Raw genomic sequence first — 10,836 nt, 5'->3', positions numbered from 1 at the left:
CAATCTGGTACTGAAACGTTGGGATTTAACCAAAAAAATGACTAAATTACGGAGCTCATCGCGCCCATGACTATTCACATCATCACGTCATCACATTCCACCTTTCTCAGAATCATCGCGATTCTGAGAAAGGTGGAATTTTTGTTTGAAATAATTTAGAACCGCGAGTGGGCAATTACCGCGTGTATACGTAACCATGGAATGACTCAACAGTAAACCAAATGTTGGCAAATCATAGTAAAATTGTCGCAGTAAACAATTAACGTGGGTGTATTGGAAAATTCAAAATATGTTGACTAATTAATTAACAAAGAAATACATATCTAGTACATTAATCTAAAGGTGAGAAAAAAAACGACAAAATATTTCCACACCTTCGGCTATCATTGACAGTAGAATGCTGTGAGCTCTTCTAACTTTTGATTTTGCAACTCCTGACGTTTCATTAAGACTTCATTTTCACTGAAAACAAACTGGCATTGCTTCTCCAATTGTTGCCTATTGGATTAGAAAATTTCGTGAGAAAATAAAACCCTTCCGAAAAAAAAGCAAGTGGCTTGTTGCGAGTAAGTAGTCAAACGCGGCTAATCATGCAGATTTTCTTCGGAAAGAAATTGCGTATTCTCAAATTTTTAAAGGAAACAAGAAAATTTGTTTTGCTCCCGTTACACATGTACTTAATCTTTACTTTATTAAAACGGTCAGCCTTATCTTATATAGACAAACAGGCCAAAATTGTTTCACAAATAACCTCGGTTTTGATGAAACTTTCCCTCCTTTTCCCAATTTAGATTATAAGAACTCCAGATTTTCTCGTTCGTTATTAAAAACACGAAATGTCCAATGTCTGAATAAATTATAAATTTTATAGTGATTTTTTCAAAAGTATTTCCCAATTGGAAAGTAGCTCTTTGGTAAAGAACACCTGGGGCAAGTTGCTCGAAAGGCGTTTAGCTTAAACGGTGGATAAGCCAAAGTTTAAAAATACTCTCATACATCTCGTGAATGACTGAACCTGCAATTTATGCATTCAATGTGTACTTCCATTGAGAATTAAACTATATTTGCATCGAAATATTACAGCTCAGTTGTTCAATAAATAGATCATTTTGTTTTCTATTCTAGACTTATCCACCGTTTAAGCTAAACGCCTTTTGAACAACCGGCCCCTGCACGACTTTTTAAAACCATATGCAGAAAGATTTTTTATACAGGCACCAATGAACTAAGGGGCTGTTTACATGAGGCCGGTTACCCGAAATTCAACGAAGCGTGAGAGGACTTCGAGGTATTGAAATAAGTGTTTATGACACCAAACAAGCACATGCTATTGTTGTGGTGATTATACGACTGCCAGGATCATGTTATCTGCTCATTTCAATACCTTAAATTCATCTCACGCTTCGTTGAATGTAAACAGCCCGTAATTTTGCAGTTTTGTGCAATTCATTCTCCGTCATAGCCGGGACAAATGAAAGCTTCTCAACCTTACACAATATAAAGTCAAGAAAGCATTAAAGACATAGTTTGTACTAAATATGCTGGTTATTTTGATCTCTCATTAGGAAGACAATAAAACTGCAGGTTGCAATTGTTTCTCCATTTTTGGGGGGATCTAAAAACTGTTCTACAGTTCTCTTTTATGCGTACAGAAAATTTTAAACAATTTTATTATTTCTTTTAAAATCAAAAACTACATAAGTAAATAAAATCATTTTTCATTCACGCATTTGTAAAATTTTTAAAGTGCATGTTAATATCACACGGTTGCGCATTTTGAATACATCAAAAGGTATTTTTAAAAAAAATACGCAAAATATTTTGTTGCTGCAATGGTCTATTAGCCTTTAAAGTTACCGCACGTGACGTCAAATCGGAAATTTCGTACAACTTAAACAAAAGAAAACTGATTTGCAATGCCGTTATACCCACACGCGCGTTCAAAATTCCACATTGAAAACACATTTAGCGACATATATAGATAACGAAATTCACAGTTCTTACCATTTCATTAGCAGCATCCCTTTCTAAAGTTGTCTTTTCAGCCTACACACGCACAAAGAAGACGTTCAGAGAACGGTTGTACAAAGTTGAACCTCAATTGGTTCATTATATCTCATAGACACTAATACGGATTAGTTCCACTTACCACTTTTAGTACTTCACTTAGGGTGTTTTGCCCGGCAGCCTCCCTTTGATGAAGATGGGAAAATTGTTCTTTAAGAAGTACAGTCTTACGCTCATTTTTTCTAAGATAGAAAGGAAAAAGCATCTCTTCGATATACAGCGAGAAACAAGCAAAAGAAAACGCTTTGCAAGTACAGGCGATGCTCAAATCTCAAAATGCGATGACTTAATTCTGGAACATACTCAAGACAGATGACAAGTCATTATGAATGCATGCAAAACGATATCGAGCTTTCGTCCAACCGGGCACGTGTTATACATGTGATGTGTGACCATACCTTTGAAATTCTGTGAAACTGTGAATCTCTGTTTCTAATTGCGCATTAACCAACTTACAATCTGCAATGAGATAGTAAATCATATAATAATGAAAACAGCATTGCCTGGTGTTTCCCAATCGAGGGACACAAGGACAGCATCAACTAGCGTTGAACCAATTTTTGGGATATTACCTAATTTCTGAACTACGCAAAGGTACTGAAGTTCAAAAGTCGAAGACGACGAGTGGGTGAGACTAAAATTTCATATTCAAGTACGTAGGTACGTATCCGGACGTATCTTTAAATCACTGTTCGAAACATGCCAATTGCTGTACGATCTGTTTAAAATTAACCTCTAATGAATCGCAAGTGCTGTAAAACAACTTGCAGAGGTTATAGACATAGCTGCAATGTTACCTGCTAATTGCATCGACAGATTGTTATTCTCATTTCGCAGACCCTAAAACGAAAGTGGAATAAAATCGTAATTACGAAAGCAATATATAATTAATGGTATTTAAAAACGAACCTGCAGCTGAGAAGCGAGGGAGTTGATTTCTTCTTGCGTCTTTTCCCGTAATTCACTCAACTTTCTAAGAACAGAAACACCACGTGAGAGTGGAGAACCAAAGAGAATCATCGCGATTCTGAGAAAGGTGGAATTTTTGTTTGAAATAATTTAGAACCGCGAGTGGGCAATTACCGCGTGTATACGTAACCATGGAATGACTCAACAGTAAACCAAATGTTGGCAAATCATAGTAAAATTGTCGCAGTAAACAATTAACGTGGGTGTATTGGAAAATTCAAAATATGTTGACTAATTAATTAACAAAGAAATACATATCTAGTACATTAATCTAAAGGTGAGAAAAAAAACGACAAAATATTTCCACACCTTCGGCTATCATTGACAGTAGAATGCTGTGAGCTCTTCTAACTTTTGTTTTTGCACTCCTGACGTTTCATTAAGACTTCATTTTCACTGAAAACCAACTGGCATTGCTTCTCCAATTGTTGCCTAGTGGATTAGAAAATTTCGTGAGAAAATAAAACCCTTCCGAAAAAAAAGCAAGTGGCTTGTTGCGAGTAAGTAGTCAAACGCGGCTAATCATGCAGATTTTCTTCGGAAAGAAATTGCGTATTCTCAAATTTTTAAAGGAAACAAGAAAATTTGTTTTGCTCCCGTTACACATGTACTTAATCTTTACTTTATTAAAACGGTAAGCCTTATCTTATATAGACAAACAGGCCAAAATTGTTTCACAAATAACCTCGGTTTTGATGAAACATTCCCTCCTTTTCCCAATTTAGATTATAAGAACTCCAGATTTTCTCGTTCGTTATTAAAAACACGAAATGTCCACTGTCTGAATAAATTATAAATTTTATAGTGATTTTTTCAAAAGTATTTCCCAATTGGAAAGTAGCTCTTTGGTAAAGAACACCTGGGGCCAGTTGCTCGAAAGGCGTTTAGCTTAAACGGTGGATAAGCCAAAGTTTAAAAATACTCTCATACATCTCGTGAATGACTGAACCTGCATCTTATGCATTCAATGTGTACTTCCATTGAGAATTAAACTATATTTGCATCGAAATATTACAGCTCAGTTGTTCAATAAATAGATCATTTTGTTTTCTATTTTAGACTTATCCACCGTTTAAGCTAAACGCCTTTTGAACAACCGGCCCCTGCACGACTTTTTAAAACCATATGCAGAAAGATTTTTTATACAGGCACCAATGAACTAAGGGGCTGTTTACATGAGCCCGGTTACCCGAAATTCAACGAAGCGTGAGAGGACTTTGAGGTATTGAAATAAGTGTTTATGACACCAAACAAGCACATGCTATTGTTGTGGTGATTATACGACTGCCAGGATCATGTTATCTGCTCATTTCAATACCTTAAATTCATCTCACGCTTCGTTGAATGTAAACAGCCCGTAATTTTGCAGTTTTGTGCAATTCATTCTCCGTCATAGCCGGGACAAATGAAAGCTTCTCAACCTTACACAATATAAAGTCAAGAAAGCATTAAAGACATAGTTTGTACTAAATATGCTGGTTATTTTGATCTCTCATTAGGAAGACAATAAAACTGCAGGTTGCAATTGTTTCTCCATTTTTGGGGGGATCTAAAAACTGTTCTACAGTTCTCTTTTATGCGTACAGAAAATTTTAAACAATTTTATTATTTCTTTTAAAATCAAAAACTACATAAGTAAATAAAATCATTTTTCATTCACGCATTTGTAAAATTTTTAAAGTGCATGTTAATATCACACGGTTGCGCATTTTGAATACATCAAAAGGTATTTTTAAAAAAAATACGCAAAATATTTTGTTGCTGCAATGGTCTATTAGCCTTTAAAGTTACCGCACGTGACGTCAAATCGGAAATTTCGTACAACTTAAACAAAAGAAAACTGATTTGCAATGCCGTTATACCCACACGCGCGTTCAAAATTCCACATTGAAAACACATTTAGCGACATATATAGATAACGAAATTCACAGTTCTTACCATTTCATTAGCAGCATCCCTTTCTAAAGTTGTCTTTTCAGCCTACACACGCACAAAGAAGACGTTCAGAGAACGGTTGTACAAAGTTGAACCTCAATTGGTTCATTATATCTCATAGACACTAATACGGATTAGTTCCACTTACCACTTTTAGTACTTCACTTAGGGTGTTTTGCCCGGCAGCCTCCCTTTGATGAAGATGGGAAAATTGTTCTTTAAGAAGTACAGTCTTACGCTCATTTTTTCTAAGATAGAAAGGAAAAAGCATCTCTTCGATATACAGCGAGAAACAAGCAAAAGAAAACGCTTTGCAAGTACAGGCGATGCTCAAATCTCAAAATGCGATGACTTAATTCTGGAACATACTCAAGACAGATGACAAGTCATTATGAATGCATGCAAAACGATATCGAGCTTTCGTCCAACCGGGCACGTGTTACATGTGATGTGTGACCATACCTTTGAAATTCTGTGAAACTGTGAATCTCTGTTTCTAATTGCGCATTAACCAACTTACAATCTGCAATGAGATAGTAAATCATATAATAATGAAAACAGCATTGCCTGGTGTTTCCCAATCGAGGGACACAAGGACAGCATCAACTAGCGTTGAACCAATTTTTGGATATTACCTAATTTCTGAACTACGCAAAGGTACTGAAGTTCAAAAGTCGAAGACGACGAGTGGGTGAGACTAAAATTTCATATTCAAGTACGTAGGTACGTATCCGGACGTATCTTTAAATCACTGTTCGAAACATGCCAATTGCTGTACTCTACGATCTGTTTAAAATTAACCTCTAATGAATCGCAAGTGCTGTAAAACAACTTGCAGAGGTTATAGACATAGCTGCAATGTTACCTGCTAATTGCATCGACAGATTGTTATTCTCATTTCGCAGACCCTAAAACGAAAGTGGAATAAAATCGTAATTACGAAAGCAATATATAATTAATGGTATTTAAAAACGAACCTGCAGCTGAGAAGCGAGGGAGTTGATTTCTTCTTGCGTCTTTTCCCGTAATTCACTCAACTTTCTAAGAACAGAAACACCACGTGAGAGTGGAGAACCAAAGAGAATCATCGCGATTCTGAGAAAGGTGGAATTTTTGTTTGAAATAATTTAGAACCGCGAGTGGGCAATTACCGCGTGTATACGTAACCATGGAATGACTCAACAGTAAACCAAATGTTGGCAAATCATAGTAAAATTGTCGCAGTAAACAATTAACGTGGGTGTATTGGAAAATTCAAAATATGTTGACTAATTAATTAACAAAGAAATACATATCTAGTACATTAATCTAAAGGTGAGAAAAAAAACGACAAAATATTTCCACACCTTCGGCTATCATTGACAGTAGAATGCTGTGAGCTCTTCTAACTTTTGATTTTGCAACTCCTGACGTTTCATTAAGACTTCATTTTCACTGAAAACCAACTGGCATTGCTTCTCCAATTGTTGCCTAGTGGATTAGAAAATTTCGTGAGAAAATAAAACCCTTCCGAAAAAAAAGCAAGTGGCTTGTTGCGAGTAAGTAGTCAAACGCGGCTAATCATGCAGATTTTCTTCGGAAAGAAATTGCGTATTCTCAAATTTTTAAAGGAAACAAGAAAATTTGTTTTGCTCCCGTTACACATGTACTTAATCTTTACTTTATTAAAACGGTAAGCCTTATCTTATATAGACAAACAGGCCAAAATTGTTTCACAAATAACCTCGGTTTTGATGAAACATTCCCTCCTTTTCCCAATTTAGATTATAAGAACTCCAGATTTTCTCGTTCGTTATTAAAAACACGAAATGTCCACTGTCTGAATAAATTATAAATTTTATAGTGATTTTTTCAAAAGTATTTCCCAATTGGAAAGTAGCTCTTTGGTAAAGAACACCTGGGGCCAGTTGCTCGAAAGGCGTTTAGCTTAAACGGTGGATAAGCCAAAGTTTAAAAATACTCTCATACATCTCGTGAATGACTGAACCTGCATCTTATGCATTCAATGTGTACTTCCATTGAGAATTAAACTATATTTGCATCGAAATATTACAGCTCAGTTGTTCAATAAATAGATCATTTTGTTTTCTATTTTAGACTTATCCACCGTTTAAGCTAAACGCCTTTTGAACAACCGGCCCCTGCACGACTTTTTAAAACCATATGCAGAAAGATTTTTTATACAGGCACCAATGAACTAAGGGGCTGTTTACATGAGCCCGGTTACCCGAAATTCAACGAAGCGTGAGAGGACTTTGAGGTATTGAAATAAGTGTTTATGACACCAAACAAGCACATGCTATTGTTGTGGTGATTATACGACTGCCAGGATCATGTTATCTGCTCATTTCAATACCTTAAATTCATCTCACGCTTCGTTGAATGTAAACAGCCCGTAATTTTGCAGTTTTGTGCAATTCATTCTCCGTCATAGCCGGGACAAATGAAAGCTTCTCAACCTTACACAATATAAAGTCAAGAAAGCATTAAAGACATAGTTTGTACTAAATATGCTGGTTATTTTGATCTCTCATTAGGAAGACAATAAAACTGCAGGTTGCAATTGTTTCTCCATTTTTGGGGGGATCTAAAAACTGTTCTACAGTTCTCTTTTATGCGTACAGAAAATTTTAAACAATTTTATTATTTCTTTTAAAATCAAAAACTACATAAGTAAATAAAATCATTTTTCATTCACGCATTTGTAAAATTTTTAAAGTGCATGTTAATATCACACGGTTGCGCATTTTGAATACATCAAAAGGTATTTTTAAAAAAAATACGCAAAATATTTTGTTGCTGCAATGGTCTATTAGCCTTTAAAGTTACCGCACGTGACGTCAAATCGGGAATTTCGTACAACTTAAACAAAAGAAAACTGATTTGCAATGCCGTTATACCCACACGCGCGTTCAAATTCCACATTCAAAACACATTTAGCGACATATATAGATAACGAAATTCACAGTTCTTACCATTTCATTAACAGCATCCCTTTCTAAAGTTGTCTTTTCAGCCTACACACGCACAAAGAAGACGTTCAGAGAACGGTAGTACAAAGTTGAACCTCAATTGGTTCATTATATCTCATACACACTAATACAAATTAGTTCCACTTACCACTTTTAGTACTTCACTTAGGGTGTTTTGCCCGGCAGCCTCCCTTTGCTGAAGATGGGAAAATTGCTCTTTAAGAAGTACAGTCTTACGCTCATTTTTTCTAAGATAGAAAGGAAAAAGCATCTCTTCGATATACAGCGAGAAACAAGCAAAAGAAAACGCTTTGCAAGTACAGGCGATGCTCAAATCTCAAAATGTGATGACTTAATTCTGGAACATACTCAAGACAGATGACAAGTCATTATGAATGCATGCAAAATTATATCGAGCTTTCGTACAACCGGGCACGTGTTACATGTGATGTTTGACGATACCTTTGAACTTCTGTGAAACTGTGAATCTCTCTTTCTAATTGCGCATTAACCAACTTACAATCTGCAATGAGATAGTAAATCATATAATAATGAAAACAGCATTGCCTGGTGTTTCCCAACCGAGGGACACAAGGACAGCATCAATTAGCGTTGAACCAATTTTTGTGATATTACCTAATTTCTGAACTACGCAAAGGTACTGAAGTTCAAAAGTCGAAGACGACGAGTGGGTGAGACTAAAATTTCATATTCAAGTACGTAGGTACGTATCCGGACGTATCTTTAAATCACTGTTCGAAACATGCCAATTGCTGTACGATGACTACGATCTGTTTAAAATTAACCTCTAATGAATCGCAAGTGCTGTAAAACAACTTGCAGAGGTTATAGACATAGCTGCAATGTTACCTGCTAATTGCATCGACAGATTGTTATTTTCATTTCGCAGACCCTAAAACGAAAGTGGAATTAAATCGTAACTACGAAAGCAAGAAATAATTGATGGTATTTAAAAACGAACCTGCAGCTGAGAAGCGAGGGAGTTGATTTCTTCTTGCGTCTTTTCCCGTAATTCACTCAACTTTCTAAGAACAGAAAGACCACGTGAGAGTGGAGAACCAAAGAGAATCATCGCGATTTTGAGAAAGGTGGAATTTTTGTATGAAATCATTTAGAACCGCTATCTAAGAAATCAGTCAAATGTGGATTAGCATGTATGTAACTTTCAGGACAATTAAAGACAACCTTGGGTAGAATGGTCAAGAGTTTAATGTTCAGGTTCATGTTCATGTTCAGAGGTTCACCCGCAGCAATTTTAGTTCTTATATAATAACAGTTCTAAATGAATACTTCTAGATCTTTGTTCAGAAAAATAGTAAAGATGGGATGTATGGGCAATTACAAATTAATTAAGTAGCCTACACTAATTGGTTTAGGCAAAACCAGTCAGCAAAAGCTGGCCCTGGACCCTTTTGTTGTTGAATGTGATAAAATACTGAAGTGCACAGAAACTCTAATAATGTTGCATTTCATTCCTCATTCATATCATCTAATTCTCAAAATAGAATTATTAGTATTATCTAAGGTTTATAAAAAGTGGGCAGTTATTATTAGATTGAATGATTTAATATTAGATTAAATTGACCCATTAATTCTGCCTCTATAATGAATACAATTGGTTTGTATCCTGAGCAACCTGGTTCAGATGATATATATATAAACTCTATATTGTATTAATATAGGGTTAATTTTATATACAAGGCGTCTTTAAAAAATACTATCTAGAACAAATTGAATTATGCTGGCATTCCAATTAGGCTGATCACTTTACCTAAACAACAATTGGACTGATCAAATTGATATGTGCATACTAATGAGCATTCAGCTCATTTCAAGGCATATAATGTAAACAATGTTTGGGTTTTATATGTGACATATATGTATGATTATAACAAATTCAGAGTTGATTATAGTTTATCGAGCTTCATTATACGTCAATTTGCTCAAAACTAGTCATCTTCCAAAAGTTATATGAAAAAAATAAAATGCTCTATCAAATTGAACATATATGTTATCATATAATATTTTTACATATTTTAACACACATACATAGCCAACTGATTGCCAGCCTGGCCCACAACCAGATACTTAAATATGAATAGAAGACTAAAACAATTACCTTTATTTTAGTGCTTGCTAAGTCTTGATATGGATTGACTAACATGCTTCAATTGATTAACTAATAAATTAATTTCAGGTTATTGTATGTGCATGTAAAAAATTCAATAGATGAAATGTACCTAGTTTATTTTTAATTTGGGAGAATTTGGATGAATGAAATGCAATTCATATGAAAATTAGAAAACAAACATAAAATAAAGCTCTTCAGATGAATGGTTCTTAATAGGTAAAAGTTCTAACATCTTAAGAGAGAATTAAATAACTAACCTGCATGATTTAATAGCATTTGTGGGAGCTATATAGTCACACAGGTTAACCATTTGAGTTCTTAAGTCTGAGTTCTGACTATACATTAATTCTAGTATTAAATTACAACTAACTCAAACATATATATTTAGATTACTTTGCAGGAGTAAAATGCAAATTTTCCACTGTGAAGATAGCACAATTTTGAGAGTTAGCTATTTGGTCTGATGAGATATATATAAAGGAAACTTTCATAGTTCGGATAAAAGAAATGTATAAACCAAATCATGACAATTATTGGGGAATATCCCCTGATCCTTCCAGGCGACTAAGTTGATTGATTTTTGATTGATTGAATTTAATAATCGTAATTTGCAGTTAGTAAAAACTGAATTATATACGATGTACATAAAAGACACCTAAAAGTATATACATGCAAAAGTTTAACTAAATCTAATATACAATTATCTTACAATTATAACAAATTAGGCTATTGTTCGAGACT

General features: G+C 34.8%; 1 long non-coding RNA gene across 1 annotated transcript; it reads right to left on the bottom strand.

The window, feature by feature from the left end:
• Positions 1 to 3,400: 3,400 nt before the first annotated feature.
• On the bottom strand, positions 3,401 to 8,856 carry LOC114543454. Its single transcript, XR_003690047.1, has 11 exons — positions 8,814 to 8,856; positions 8,406 to 8,466; positions 8,092 to 8,191; positions 7,947 to 7,988; positions 6,318 to 6,441; positions 5,949 to 6,012; positions 5,837 to 5,879; positions 5,434 to 5,494; positions 5,120 to 5,219; positions 4,975 to 5,016; positions 3,401 to 3,468 (listed from the first exon to the last, which is right to left on the bottom strand). It is a non-coding gene; the product is annotated as an uncharacterized LOC114543454 (long non-coding RNA).
• Between the last annotated feature and the right edge of the window lie 1,980 nt (positions 8,857 to 10,836).

Source organism: Dendronephthya gigantea, unplaced genomic scaffold, assembly GCF_004324835.1.
Source record: "Dendronephthya gigantea isolate DGI-Jeju-01 unplaced genomic scaffold, DenGig_1.0 000462F, whole genome shotgun sequence".
NCBI classification, from domain to species: Eukaryota; Metazoa; Cnidaria; class Anthozoa; order Malacalcyonacea; family Nephtheidae; genus Dendronephthya; species Dendronephthya gigantea.
This window is presented reverse-complemented; position numbering and strand designations above follow the sequence as displayed.